The following is a 15,251-nucleotide window of genomic DNA, read 5'->3' on the forward strand; positions in this document are numbered from 1 at the left end:
CTTTTGATGTTTCTCCCTACTCATATCGGCTCTTTTGCTTGTCGCGACGTCTTTTAATTTCTCTGTATTCATCAGCCGATATTTGCATCTCGGGATCGACTGTTCTAGCTTCTCTCGATTTGGTTGATGTCAGGATCTTAGTCTTTGCTTTGAGCAGCCTAGCATCAACCATGTTTTGATCTCCTAGAAAAGGATTATCATCAACTTTCATTTTCCGAGGCGTATCAAATTTGAGTCTTCCTTGCTGAATAGCCCTCTGTATATGCTGTTGAAAAATTCTACAATCATTAGTGGAATGAGATGTAGCGTTATGGAACTTGTAGAACTTCTTATTCTTCAACTGATCAGGGGGCAACATAACATGATTATCGGGCAACTTGATATGTCCCTTGTCAAGCAAGAAATCGAAGAGCTTGTCTTATTTTGTGACATCAAAGTTGTCGGGTTCATAAACTCGGGGTCCCTTGGGAACCAGCTTCCACTCCAGGGCTCGGCCTAGGAAAATAGCATGTAGTTCATGGGCCAGCCCAAGAGTCTAAAACACAACGGGCTAGAAGGATAGTCCGGTCACCGACCAGAATGGTCCACCCAAAAGAACAAGCGCCCACTCGTCAACTTCTTCGGCCCACCTCTCTGACCGGAGTACTCGCTTCGGGCACCAGCCGCCTCCGGGCGGTCTCTCCGATCGGAAGGACCGGTCCAAGACACTACTTCCTATTCCGACCCCGCGTCTCCGACCGGGGACACCGTAGGAAGCCTGCTTACCGCTCTTTTCCGACTAGCGCGGCCAGGGCCGACTGGGGCCATCCGACCGGGGACATCCGCTCGGAAGGGACCAGGGGCGAACGGAGAAGGCAGCGCACAAGTCAAACCACGATACTGGGACCATACCCTATACACCTACGGGAACAATGCTCCACAACCGACCTGACACAAACAATATTGTAGGCACCGACATTTGTGTCTATAGTATTGTAGGCGCCGTTGGACTCTCGTACGGCAAAAAGCCCCCCACATGCCTCTGGGCATCAGTAGCACTGTTGGCACTAGGATTCACCATACTAGATACACGTGGTAGGTCTCCTCACATACCAATAGTATTTTGTAGGCACAAACATCTACCCTTCCTGAAGAAGACAACATGACCTCCCATGTGCACATGACATTCTACAGTGACGTCAACAGTATTGTGGGCGCCTACCATCATCACTGTCCTCATCGGCGTGGGCAATAAGGCTTAGTAACATCCATACTCTCCCCCTCTCACCTATAAAGCTAGCCCCTTCATCTATAAAAGGGGATGTGCTCCCGCCAACGAAGGCGGTCGACTTCTTCAAGTAGAGATTCACTAGATCGATAGTTCACGACCCTTCAAGCACACGCTTAAACACCTAGCTCGTAGCGGAGTTCTGGTCGCTCTCGGCCCTTCCGGTCAGACCCGACTAGGCCTCTCGTACACCCCACCTTTCTCCTTCTCGTTTGTAACCCCACTACAGACTTTGAGCACCTGGGCTCAGGACTAAAGTCACTGACCGACCCAAACTGGACGTTGGGCACATTGCCTGAACCAGTATAAATCCTATGTCACTGACTGCTAGGCCACCTCCGATCACAACGTACAGCAAAACTACAAATATTCACTAGTTGGTCACTTTCTATACCGACAGTTGGCGCCATCCGTGGGGAAGACACTGTATGTTCAATGCTTTTTGGTCATCAGATGGCCCATTTTTCCGCCATCCCTGCCATGGCGAGCTCGGGCAATATGATTTGCTTCGGCTCGCTGGAGTATCCCGCACTCTCGCCTATGGGGATGCGGGTTCCACCCATTTTTGAGCCATCCCAGGTCTTCCTCTTTGGAAGCCTGGACTTCATTGCTGACTAGCTTGGCGTACTCCACCTCTGCGAGGAGACTCACGACCCGGCACCCGTCGGGGAGACGTCCTCCATCGACTCCAGGACATGCGACCTCTACGGCGCGGCATCTGTGCTTCGTTCCGAGCAAACTCTCTGCTCAAACCCCGCTGTGAGTAATATACATGCCGTTCTTTACTTACTACATTCTATCTTCCGCCGAATACCCGGAGGGCTGCCGTTGTCCCTGTCACGGCCACCGTATGACCAGTTCCCCTACGGCCTCGTGTCTCTCATGGACACGTACACCCAGGGGCTCCAAAAGATTATGGCGCCACCTCCTCTCATGTCTGAGTTCATGGGGATGGTGAGCTACGCTCCCACCTATTTCCTCAACATCATGGACGATGACGTCAGGAGTGACGGCTCCAGCATCGGTGACGTGGCACCCAGCCACCATCTGTCCCAGGAGTGTGCTATGACGGACGCTCTAGAATAGCTACCAGGGGCAATGGAGTCCTCATGGACTCATGCCCCTCTAGGCCCTCATACGGAGGCCCCTGAGCTCACACGTGAGCACGGGGAGGATCTACGACGATGGTGGTCGCATCAACCACCGACCACACCAGCGCGCTCGGCGCACCACAATGTGTCCTGTGCGCATAAACCAATGAACGGCGCTTGGGGTTGCGCCCGTTAGGTCCAGCGCAACACCCTAGATAGGGGGACCGATCCCCCGCAGTTTGCTCGGGCCAGTCAGGACATTGCTACCTCGGTAATGCTCCTGCACGGCCTGTCCGAGCCAAACGACCCTCGCGAATGAGTGATCCACCGGAACCTCCGGGCACTGGTGGAGACTGCCACCGTTCAGCAAGTGGAGTGCTCCGTACCACAATGCTGACTCGTGACCTCGCTCCCCGTCTGGGGAATAGGGATGCAGCAGATGGGGCACTACACCATGTCACCACAACAACCACTGAACGCGGCACATGAGGCCACAACGGCACCACATCTTGACCTAATGACCGCTCTGCACCAACCGCCTATCTACGTGCGGCTTGGACCAAACCGAGGCACATGAAGTGGCGACCGGAGTCCCAGCACTGACAGCCTGGGACCACCGACCTTTGCCCAACTCCCCCAGCAAGCGTCGTTCTCACCATGCTTCAACGGAGGCCACGGCAAAGGTAAGGCCAAGCGCCAGGATCAAGACGAGGGATCCTCCACACAGAGGGGAAAAAAGAACAGAAAGGATCACCGCCGACCGGCCAACTATGCGTCGGTCGCTGCGGCCGATCACCTAGGCACGCAGCCCCAGCAGCACCGATCGGGACACTTCCACGAGCTCATGGAGAGCCCGTGCACCAACCACAACTATCCCGTCAACCATCTCTACAAGGACTGCCAGCTCCTCAAGCGCCTGCTGAGGTAGACTGGCAGGCCAAGGAAAGAAAAAGGTGAAGAAGCAGCAATAGAAGAAGGGGGCATAGCGGGCGAGGATCCAGACGACTAAAGGCTGAAGTGATCCGACCAGACACCTATCGACTGAAAGACAATGATGATGACGTTCTCTCCAAATGTTTGGAACAGCTATGTCATTTTTTCCTTTCCCTAAGTTTTCAGTTTTACCATTGTTTACTTAGCGAACGCTCCTATAAGAGCACCCCGACCTGAACACTTTTCGGCTCAGGGTGCTCGGGGGCTCCACTAGGGGGCACTATTACCCCTCTATTTTTGTTTTTTACTTTCATATGGAAAAACTCCTTCCTACCCGAACGAAAGGGCAGATCGTTCCTTTAATTTGCCTTATGTAGCTTTACTTCAAAACATTCCGACTGATCGCACCCTGCCTTTTCCTACGGTTATGAGCAGCCGAGCCTCGCGGGCCATGCCCCGGGCTCACAAGGTTGCGGCCTATGGGACAAACGGGCATGTACAAAAAAGAAAGGAATAAAAAATAAAATTATGCTAAGGGAAAACTAAGGAACGAAAGGGAACAAACTTCCCTGAACGGAGCAACTCCATCACAAAAACAAAAACCGATTGCAGTCATTAAAACACACACACGAACGTTTTACATAGGGGCTCCCCCACGAACTTAAACTCTTTACATTTACTAAACTACTTACATTCTGCAAGCTATTAAACTAGCCCGGCGGCATCTGCTGGCAGCACAACCGATGAAGGCGCATGCTGCTCACTCCCCAGTGGCATGATGTTTGGCTCGATCGGAGCCGAGGCAACGTTCCCCCCCCCCCCAAACCAGGCTCCGTGCTATCCGCAGGCTCAGAAGCATCATCCCCACGCATGCTTTGGGCCATGTCCTCATGGCGAACATCCTTCACCCACTCGGTGGAGACTTGCTCTGACACCAACCGCACATGCGGCAGCAAGCTCTCCCCGATCGATTAGATGTCCCCCATGCTCAGGCCTTCAGCATACCCATTGCAGATAGTGGCAAAGTCCAGATTCAGGTGGTACATCGCCACCGAGGTCAGCACCCCCGATGCTCCATAAAACAGCCCACTCCTGACAAGGTCCTTGATAGCGTCTAGGACCTCCACCAGCTGGACCACGGGCACGCTAGTACTTGGCGCCGACCCAAAGACTTCCAAGACAACGAGCTGGGCAACACTATGGATCTGGTCAAGATCCCCTTCAAGAGCATGTTGCTCTTCACGGGACTTGGCCAGCTCCTTGGCATTCTGGCTGAAGCTCGCTTTGGTCATCTCCAGGTCTCGCTTTAGCTCCTTCACCTTTTCACCCAGCTCTAGAAGAAGGGCGACAAGCTCAGAAATAGGCTGAGGAAAAAATCAACACCATGATAAAACAAAAAAGGTACGCACTGATGCGAGAGGCCTCAAGGGTGAAAAGATCCTCTGCCTGCCGAGCCACCTGCTCGCGTAGCCGGGCACTCGCGTCCTCCGTCCCCATCACCTGGCTTGGAGCACGAGCACCTCCTGATCCACCTCCGACTGGGTCCTCTGCTCCGCCTCCAGGGCCTTCTATGATGACTCTAGGGCGGCCCGCTCTGGCTCAAGGGCCGCTAAGGCCTCTTAAAGCGCCGCCTCGGTGTTCGCCAGGGATGTCCGCAGCCCTGCCTCAGTCTCCTCCTAGCAGACCTTCACCGCCTCGAGCCCTTATTCAACAGTAGTCACCCGCTCCGCCGCATGCTGCCCCTCCGCCTGTGCCGCGGCCGCGCTCAGCCGCCCGGACCTGGGACTTGCGGCAAGCGGACTCCACCCGAGACTCAAGCTCAGCCATCCAGGCGTGTTCCGTCTGGAGGAAGTAAGACTTGTGGGATGACACCTTCCTTATTTCTTGTGAAAAACAAGCATGCTAAAAACAACCGATGAATGATTCAAAGGGCAAGGATAAGTACTAGAAACTCACCACCGCGGCGAGCTGTAGGTTGACCTCAACCAGCTACCGAGCAAACTGAGCCTGCTTCTGAGCGTTCTCGAGCTTCGCGGATAGCTTGGTGAGTTCGGACACCGTGGCATGCCCTTGCCCCCCAAAAATGTCCTAGAGCTGACGCTCCTGGGAGTCCCGAAGGACAAACCGCGCCTTCGATGGGCCCTCAGGGCAGGGCCACTCTAGGTCACCCTCCGACAAATCGTCAGAGGTCCCAGCCTCCGACTGGACCACCGCCAGCTCCCACAGCGACACCGCCAGCTCCCACGGCGACACCGGCGGCTCCGCCACGGTATCCGCCTTGTTGTCAGACAGGATCTCCACCACCTCAATCGCATGGAACGCCGTCGGGCATCCCAACTCTGTCCCGTCCACACTTCCCTTCGGCACCTTTGGCTCTGACGGTAAGGATAGGTCGTGTAGCCCTCCACCCGGTGAGGTAGGGAGCTCGCCCTCCCTTATCTCTTCCACCGTGACTGGCAGAGGAGGGGCCACGAGAGTTACCTCTGACTCAACCCCCACCATCGGCACTAGGATCACCACCAACAACGTCACCGCCGCTGTCACGTTATCAGCAGCCGCCCTGGGGGGCACCACCCTTGGGAGGGAAGGCTTCGCCGCCGCCACCCTGCTGCCCCCTTTGCTCGCCATAACACGCTACAGAGTGGGCCTCCAAACCCCCTACATAGTGGTCGGGGTGATGCTCAACCCCGGCATCCCCCATCCACTGACAAAAATCATAGGTAAGCCACACTCCAAAAAGACTCAACCAACAAAAGATCAAAGAGCAACAAAAGGAAACATACCGGGAGGTGAGCGGCATGACTTTGAAGGCAGGCTCCGATGATGATGGACCTATTGGACGGGGACCACTCCCATGCTGCAACCCACACCCCCTCACTTCAGACGGGGTCAGAGTCGTCTCGACCGGCTCCGGCCCGGCCTACGGGTCGATACGACCTCCGGCTCGGGACTCCCCGACCGGAGCAGCGGGCGAGGCATCCTTCGACTGCAAGTCGCATATCAAATGGGCTCTAGTTTGCCCCTCAGACCGCCTAGGCTGCTCGACCACACCCACGGTAGGCAGGGCCTCCTCCGGCTGCAAGTCCGGCATTGGCACCGGTCCCATCGCCACAAAGGTGCCAGTCCGCTCCTCGGATCGCCCGGCTCGCTCAGCCACGTCCGCCATAGGCAACGACGGGACCGGTGACACCATCGAGGGGCGCAGCGACCGCGTCCGCTTCGCCGCTCGTCCACCGACAGCATCCATGCTCGCCGCACGCTTCCTCGACATAGGAACCTCCGCACGCCATGTGGCCTCCTGGTCCTCACCAGTAGACGTCGCCGCAGGGTCATGACTCTCCGCCAAGGTCACAATGACCTCTCGGCTCTCCTCCTCGTTGGAGAAGACCATGTCGTCCAAATCCGTAGGATCATCCGACGCGAGTTCCGACTTGACATCGCTCCTATGTTCCCCGGCCCTCATGCGTCGAGCGACCTCCTTCTTCTTCTCTTCCTTCCGCTGAACCTCCTTGGTTCTCTCCTTCTTCCGGGCGTCTGCCGCCTCCTTCTAGGTGGCCTGCCAGGCCCTGCCCTCCGGTCCCTTAGGAAGGTGTGGCCGAGACATGTACCTTTAAAGCCCCTATGAAATGGATGGCTCGGGATCAAGAAACAAGAAAAGCAGAGGAAGAAACACAAACAAAATAAAGGGATCATACCAGGTTGGACACGACAGAGGCATTGAACGGTATGGGTTTCCCCACAACCATATCCTTGGGCCTTAGCTATAGCACCTGGCCAAGGCAACTCTAGACCTCATCATCTGGTAGGTCCTCCGGCGACGCACGGTCCAGGTCCGACCGGCCACCGCACATCAACATAGGCCGCGTCCTCTCCGCCAATGGCGCAACCCGGCAGTAGAAGAGGGTGTGGAACACCCACACCCCATCAAGGCCACTCCTTATGAGCTTCTGCAGCTCCTCCTTGATGACCTCCACCTTGTGCCTCTCCGTGCAGGCGCAACCCCACGACCAACTTTTCTGCTTCTCTGGCCTCCCATCGGTGAACGCTGAAAACGGCACCTCAGCTAGATTCTGGATGTAAAACCACTCCCTGTGCCACCCTCGGTTGGAGTCACAGGGGGAGTACGTAGGGTATGAACCTCCCACGCTCGGCTTCCTCTGCAAGGTGAAACCTCCCACCGGTGCGGTCTCGGCCGAACTCCCCACCGTCAGGGTCCTCCCGGAGAACAGCCACCGGAAGGAATCCACGTGCGGCTCCATCCTAAGGAAAGCCTCGCAGATGGTGACGAAGCCGGCAATGTGCAGCACCCCTGTCAGGTTAAGGTGCTGTAGCTCCAGACCCCACTCGTTGAGGAGCCCACGTAGGAACCAGTGCGTGGGGTACCCTAATCCGTGCTCATGGAAGGTAAGGAAAGAAACCACCTCATCGGAACGAGGTTGCGGGGACTCCTCTCTCCTAGGGACCCTCCAGTGCGCCACCTCCTATGGTGGCAGAAACCCCTTCTTGACGAAAGCCTCCAGCACCGACTGCCTCACGGTGGACGACCTCCAGTCTGACATTTCGCTCCGGATCGCAAAAGGATCGGTGAGTTCCTCTCTTCTCCCTCGCTCTCTCCCCCTTCTTTCCTAGAAACCTCTATGGCTCTCAGGAATGCTCACGGCAAAAAAGGAAGAGAGAAGGCGGCGGCAGATGAAGAACAAGCAAAAGAACGGAACAAAAACCCTTTCCCTGCTCCTACTTAGAGGAAAGGGAACAATGGTTAAGGAAGGATGTGCTGATCAGGGAAGGCAGAATGGCGGAGCGAGAATTTCTCTCTTTTCCATTTAATGCAGATGAGACGTTCCCTGAACCGATGAGAAGCACCCTGCTCGATGGAACGACCCCTGATCGGACGGGACATGGCCTGGCCGTGGCCCACCACTACCGTACGATCAACCACTACCACACGATGGGCACAAGAACCAAAGCGCCACCGCACATGGGCAGCTCTCCGCTTCCCTAGGCCAGGCCTAGGGAGACAAAAAAATGAAATCTCTACTAGGAGACCAACCGATCCCCTGAGCCGATCTTATCGCTCAGGATAAACACCGAGTCATAGATAGGAAGCGAAGGGACGTCCCATGTAGGTCATGCTGACTCCATCACGAACGACGAGCATGGGTCCCGGTCGGACGTTTCTGACTGAAGCTCTTCAAGCCTCGTCACTCCAGTCGTCAAGGTAAACATTACCAAAACCCCCTCTATTTCTTTATAAATCATTCATACATCCATACGTGCATTCATCTCATACGCCCATGCCTCCAATACGATTCAGGCCCTGAACCGCCCGGGGGCTCGGGAACTAAGCATCGCACATGCAGTGAAATGCACCACAACGCTCCGTGTTGCGTCACGAAGCGGCGGTTGCCTCATTCGACATGGGCAACTAATAGAGCCAGGGGAGAAAACCGCAAGTGAGCCCCATGCGGCCCTCGCCCGGTCCGGCAGACCGAGTTATCTCAACCTTCTCGTTCGATCTTGAACCTCTCGCCAGGCCCACAAAATCTCCATCAAGGGTAGGCCGATAGGCCACCTGGGTCGGTCTCTGGAACGACCTAGGTATCTACCAGGTTGCAGGTAAAGGAGTAGTGGAATGTCACAAGAGGGCTATGCCAACCCCGTCATGAACGATGGACCCAGATTTCACTCGATCACACCCGTTAGCGAACTCACCGAGCTAGTCTTCGAGCCCGAGCGATCGGTATAGGCGACGAAACTTAGCCCCTTTGGTTTGTGAGGAACCAAGGATGGGGTAACGCACACAACTCACCTCGACCCCCACGATGGCCCGATAGGCTCAGGGGCTCAAGACAAACGCCAAGGACAGCGACCTCGAACTCGCCAGATCCATGACGCCGACTCGCCCGGTCCTGCGGCGCGCACCGACGCTAGGATCCGCGAGCATCGCCTCGTCCAATCTTTAACCAACTAACTATGCTTCGGCTTCAAAATGGCTTCACTTCCAACTGCGCTCCAATAATCCTGGGACCGTGACTCTGAACTCACGTAACGGCTTCACTTCTGACTACGCTCCAATAATCCTAGGACCGCAACTCCGAACTCGTGTAATGGCTTCACTTCCAACTGCGCTCCAAAAATCCTGGGACTGCAACCTCGAACTCACATCATACGGCTATGGAGCTTCGGCTCGACCAATTCCTAAACTAACTAAACTAACTTTTGATCCACGGCACGCACCGATGCCTAGGTCCGCTCGCAACTCCACCTTGACTGATCCCACAGCGCGCATCGACGCCAAAGATCAGTGAGCTCTGTCGCATCCAAACTAAACTATCCCCATCCACGGTGCGCACCGATGCCAGGGTCCGTTCATGACTCTGACTCACCCGATCCCACGGCGCGCATCGACACCTAAAGATCAGTGAGTTCTGCTTTCTTTATCCAATCCTCACACCTCACCACCTCGGCTACGCAACGACGCCGTGGTTAACAAAATTCCGTCTCAAACTAAAAACACGCACACCCACTGAAACAACACCCCCAGACGGTTCTGCCCGAACCGCCCAGGGGCTTAGGGGCTACACCCACGGGTGCGCTCGCGCGCACCCACCGACAAGACAAAAATCCCCTGGACAATTCTGCTCAAATCGCTCGAGGGCTCCTGTCGGGTTCATAAACCCGGGGTCCCTCGAGGACCGGCTTCCACGCCAGGGCTCGACCCAGGAAAACAACATGTAGTTCATGGGCCGACCCAAGAGTCTAAAACACAATGGGCTGGACGGACAGTACGGTCGCCGACCGGAAGGTCTACCCAAAAGAACAAGCGCCCGGTCGTCAACTTCTTCGGCCCACCTCTCCGATCGGAGTACTCGCTTCGGGCACCAGCTGCCTCCAGGCAGTCTCTTCGATCGGAAGGACCGGCCCAAGACGCTGCTTCCTACTCCGACCCTGTGTCTCTGATCGGGGACCCCGTAGGAAGCCTGCTTACCGCTCTTCTCTGACTGGCGCAGCCAGGGCCGACTGGGGCCATCCGATTGGGGACGCCTGCTCGGAAGGAACCAGGGGCAAATGGAGAAGGCAGTGCACAAGTCAAACCACGATACCGGGACCATACCCTGTACACCTGCAGGAACAATGCTCCACAACTGACCTGACGCAAACAGTATTATAGGCGCCGACATTTGTGTCTATAGTATTGTAGGCGCTGTTGGACTTCCATATGGCAAAAAGCCCCCCACATGCCTCTGGGCATCAGTAGCACTGTAGGCACCAGGATTCACCATATCGGGTACACATGGTAGGGCTCCTCACATACCAATAGTATTTTGTAGGCACCGACATCTACCCTTCCTGAAGAAGACAACACGATCTCCCATGTGCACCTAACATTCTACAGTGACGTCAACAGTATTATGGACACCTACCATCATCACTGTCCTCATCGGTGTGGGCAACAAGGCTTAGTAACATCCGTACTCTCCCCCTCTCACCTGTAAAGCCCGCCCCTTCATCTATAAAAGGGGATGTGCTCCCACCAATGAAGGAGGTCGACTTCTTCAAGTAGAGATTCACTAGATCGATAGTTCATGACCCTTCAAGCACACGCTTAAACACCTAGCTCGTAGCGGAGTTCCGGTCGCTCTCGGCCCTTCCGGTCGAACCTGACTGGGCCTCTCGTACACCCCATCTTTCTCCTTCTCGTTTGTAACCCCACTATAGACTTTGAGTACCTGGGCTCAGGAATAAAGTTACCGACCGACCCAAACTGGACGTAGGGCACGTTGCCTAAACCGGTATAAATCCTATGTCATTGAGTGCTAGGCCACCTCTGATCACAACATACAGCAAAACTACAAATATTCACTAGTTGGTCACTTTCTGTACCGACAAAAGTCATAGATCTCCTTGACTCCTCTTCCCCAAGGATTTGGTACCATTACTATCTTTTTGCCCCAATTCCATTTAGCTACGGCAACCTCTTCTTCTTCATCTTCATAGCCGTCATCGACTGAGTATAGATTATAAGCTTCGGCCACTATGGTACTCTTCTGAAATCAGGGATCTCTGCGCATACTCTAGAGTTGGCTATTAAGCGCCGCCACTCGTTGAGCCAATTGACCCAAGTTGTCAAATTATTGTGCCAATAGTTTTTCTTTCTATGTTAGTAGCATTCCTTGAACGGCCAAAGCAGCTAACTGATCATCAGCCAAGTTTAATGAGAAGCACAAATTTCTAGTCTCTCAGAACCTCTGAAGAAACTCAGTGCCCGATTCATTAGTTTTCTGCCTTATAGTTGTCAAATCGGTAATCTTCTTTTCTCCAGTCCTAGTATAAAAAATATGTATGAAATTTCTTTTCTAGGTCTGTCTAGTTGGCAATGGAGTTGACTGGCAGTAATGAAAACCAAGTCAAGGCTGGCCCTGACAGGGACAAGGAGAAGAAACAAACTCGATGGGCCTCTTCAACAGATGCTTCGCCCAACTGTGTAAGATACCGACTGACATGTTGTGCTTGTGTTGTCTGGGCCAGTGAACTTAGCAAACTCCGGGTGCCTGTAATTTGTAGGGAGAGCGACCAAATCATACCATTCTGGATATGGGTGTTTGTACGAGAAGGTCAACCCTTTTGGCTTCAGACCGAACTGATTCTTTATCATCTCGGTCACCTTTAGCAACAACTCATCATCATGTAAATTTGGATTTCTTTGCACTTATTGACCCATCTGTGGATTGAAATCTCATGTGTCTTGATACCTTGGATTCAGAATCATATGAAGGGTGTTATAATCTGTGCCATAATGATACCCTTATGTAATCTCTATCTGTTGGGTCCTTTGCTGGTTTGCTGCTTGAAGTCTCTGGTTATAGACATTTGGATCTATATCTCTACAGATCCTCTAAATTGATGATGCTATTTTTTGAGCCAACGATGGTATGTGGCCTGATATGCCAAAATTAATCATCTAGTTTTGACCTCGCCTCGCCGGTTATTGCACATGCTGCACTAATGATACAAGATTATACTGTATCTGATTTGTAGTAACACCTTGAGCTTGTTCAGATGAACTCTGAACTACCTGGACATCATCATTACTAGCTGGTGTTGCTTCTTGATGGCTGGTACCAATTTGATTAGTCCCTTGAGTCGATGGATGTGGAATGTTATAATAAGCCGGCCTAATCTGACCAACTGGAAACCCATGAAACACATCTTTCATGATGTTGTGGAATGTGTCCAAGAAAGCTTCATTATGGCTTGATATGACATCACGAACAGATTTGTTTATAGCTTCCATGAAGAAATGCCTGTCTTCAGCTTCATCTGCATTTGTCTGCCCGTGCAATAAAACCCTTGGTAGTGGATATTTCTGAACAATTGTATTGTCACATGTTTTGATGTAGGACAACAAACACTTGTTCTAAAATTCTTCTATAGCCTTGCCGATGACATCTTTATCTCTATCAGGTAAGTCTTCATAATGTACCACAAGGATATCGTTGTTGTTGTAAATGGCCATGACGATTGTGGTGTCCCACTGGGCATGCCAAGAACGTGTGTCGGCATGAAATTTCATCCCGTGCCGAGGGCACACGAGCAAGCCGGAAGGGTCTGCTCGATGGAGCTGGAGATCCGCCTAGCTTCAACGCAGGGATGGTCGATCCTGCGCACTCCTCCCGAGACGTGCCAGTCAATTTAACCCTGTAATTGACAAGGAGAGAAAACTAATCAGTAATTTAAGGTGGAACATGCCTATGTTACCGGACAGTCCCGCATGTGCGGCTCTGAGAGCCAATGTGGAAGGAAATCGACTAAATAGTCGATTCCAGCGTACTCATAAGAATAAATCAGTTAAAGCTCATGGGGTTGTGTAAGAAAAAATCGGTTATCATTCAGGATGAATATCGTTATTTAGACAAATATTAGTCAATGGCAATAGGATGTCAACAATAATCAGTTTATGCTAAGCCAATAACTGCAAGTAACCGAATCCCTTTTTATGTAAAAGAAGCAACCCATCATTATTTAACCATTTAATAAAGATAAATCTAATGAACATATTAGATCTCATCTATCGTTATGACCAGTGGGGCATGAGGCAGAATCAGGCAGGACGTAGAAACAATAATAGATTTGACGACCCTAACTTATTACTAATATCAGGGGGGCACGAGGCAGAATCATGCAGGCCGTAATACAATAATAAGATTATGGGGCTAATACATCTTTCAACCTATGTTTACTTCAACGGTCTCATGACGTAAACTGCGTATGTGAAAGCGCTCGATATCGGCTAAAACAGCCGATTTAGGCATAACGCACAGTTAAGGTCATGCCCTATCAGGAACAAAAATCTACCAAATAACGATCCCCACTCCACGGTGCTAACAGTGGGGTGTGAGGCAGAATCACAGGCCGTGATAACGGCCACGGAATGGTTTTCGCTAGCCAATAGATCTATTCAAGACCAGACATGCCTTAACCGCACGCTATGCACGATCAAGATTGACGCAAAACAGCCGATAAAACATAACTCATCATTTAAGATGCAGATTAGATCAGTTTAGATTAACAAACGATGTGTTAAAAAGGATATAAGGCCGATCTAGATCAATCCCAATCGGGCGAAGTGATATTGCTGTAATTAAATAAATAATGAAAGCAATAAGCAATATCGGTAACTTAACGAATCTATTCGAAGGACGCCACCCTTAGATAGAGCCGATAACTTGACCTTAATCTAGTTCGAGCAGTGGAGGTCGACCGGATCGATGCAGCCGTACTTGAACTAAACAAGAGTTGATAACTAGCTTATACCAGAGTCGCAGTGGAGGTCGACCAGATCGATGCAGACGTACAAACAGAAGTATAAGCCATGACGGTACTTACAGACAAGCCGGAGGTTGGCCGGACTGATGCAGCCCTGCTCGCTGAAGAAGTCGCCGAGATCTACTCTACTCCTACTCCTAAGGGGTGGCCGGAGCCGAAAAAAGTAAGGAACTTTTATTTTATTGATTGTGTGTGTTTTACAGTAGCCAGGGTTCAATATTTATACCCGGAGCCTAACCATAAATCCTATTCAAGCACGACTCATTACAATCTTCGGCATAGAAGAAAACATTCCTAATTTAAGATAACTTGGACCCTAATCTTTTCCATTTTGTAGAGTTCGATATGTAATTTCCTGGCGCCAACCGTAGCCCATCATCGCTATCTGCTGGCGTCATCCAAAGAGATCCGATTCCAGAGTCGTATCTGAATCAGCTGATATCGATCCTTGTGCAATCGATTCCTTGATCGACACAATTTTGGAAGCTTCGAGTTCCCGCGTTTTTCTCTCCAAATTTTGGTGTAAACATACATCATGTTGGACAGGTTGATTACTTGTAGAGAAGCACTTCCCACCACTGTAGTCACCTAGCAATGGAAAAATTAGATGAAAGGTTGCAACAATTATCAGAATATGAAAACCAAGGCTATTGTTAAAGCAATCAATGATGACAACTTCTAGATGAGGTGGAAATCGTCCTAGCCATCACAGAGCCCATTTTCTCAGTGCTAGAATTCTGTGATCGAGAAGGTCCAAAAATAGGAGAAATCTACGAGAGAATGAACAACATGGTTGGAAAGATCAAAGACATTATGGATAAAGATGATAACCTGCACAAAACTGACTATTCAGAAATAGAATATGTAATTTTTTCACGTTGGGAAAAGATGAATACTCAGTGTCTTGCTTATGCTCTCTCCACGGTTCTATGATAGAGTATATCTTGAAAAGGAAGCTCCTAGGGGCATTCTAAGGAAACCGCCAAATGAAGATTTAGATGTTATGAAAGGGGTAATGTAAGCTTTACGTCAAATAGCAGATTCAGACCGTGCGTATGCAAATCTTACGTCAACAATTTATTGATTTTGTTATGAGGGGAAATGTTTGCACTCCCTGCTGTTAAACTTGATGC

The sequence above is a fragment of the Miscanthus floridulus genome, chromosome 5, assembly GCF_019320115.1.
Source record: "Miscanthus floridulus cultivar M001 chromosome 5, ASM1932011v1, whole genome shotgun sequence".
Classification (NCBI taxonomy): Eukaryota; Viridiplantae; Streptophyta; class Magnoliopsida; order Poales; family Poaceae; genus Miscanthus; species Miscanthus floridulus.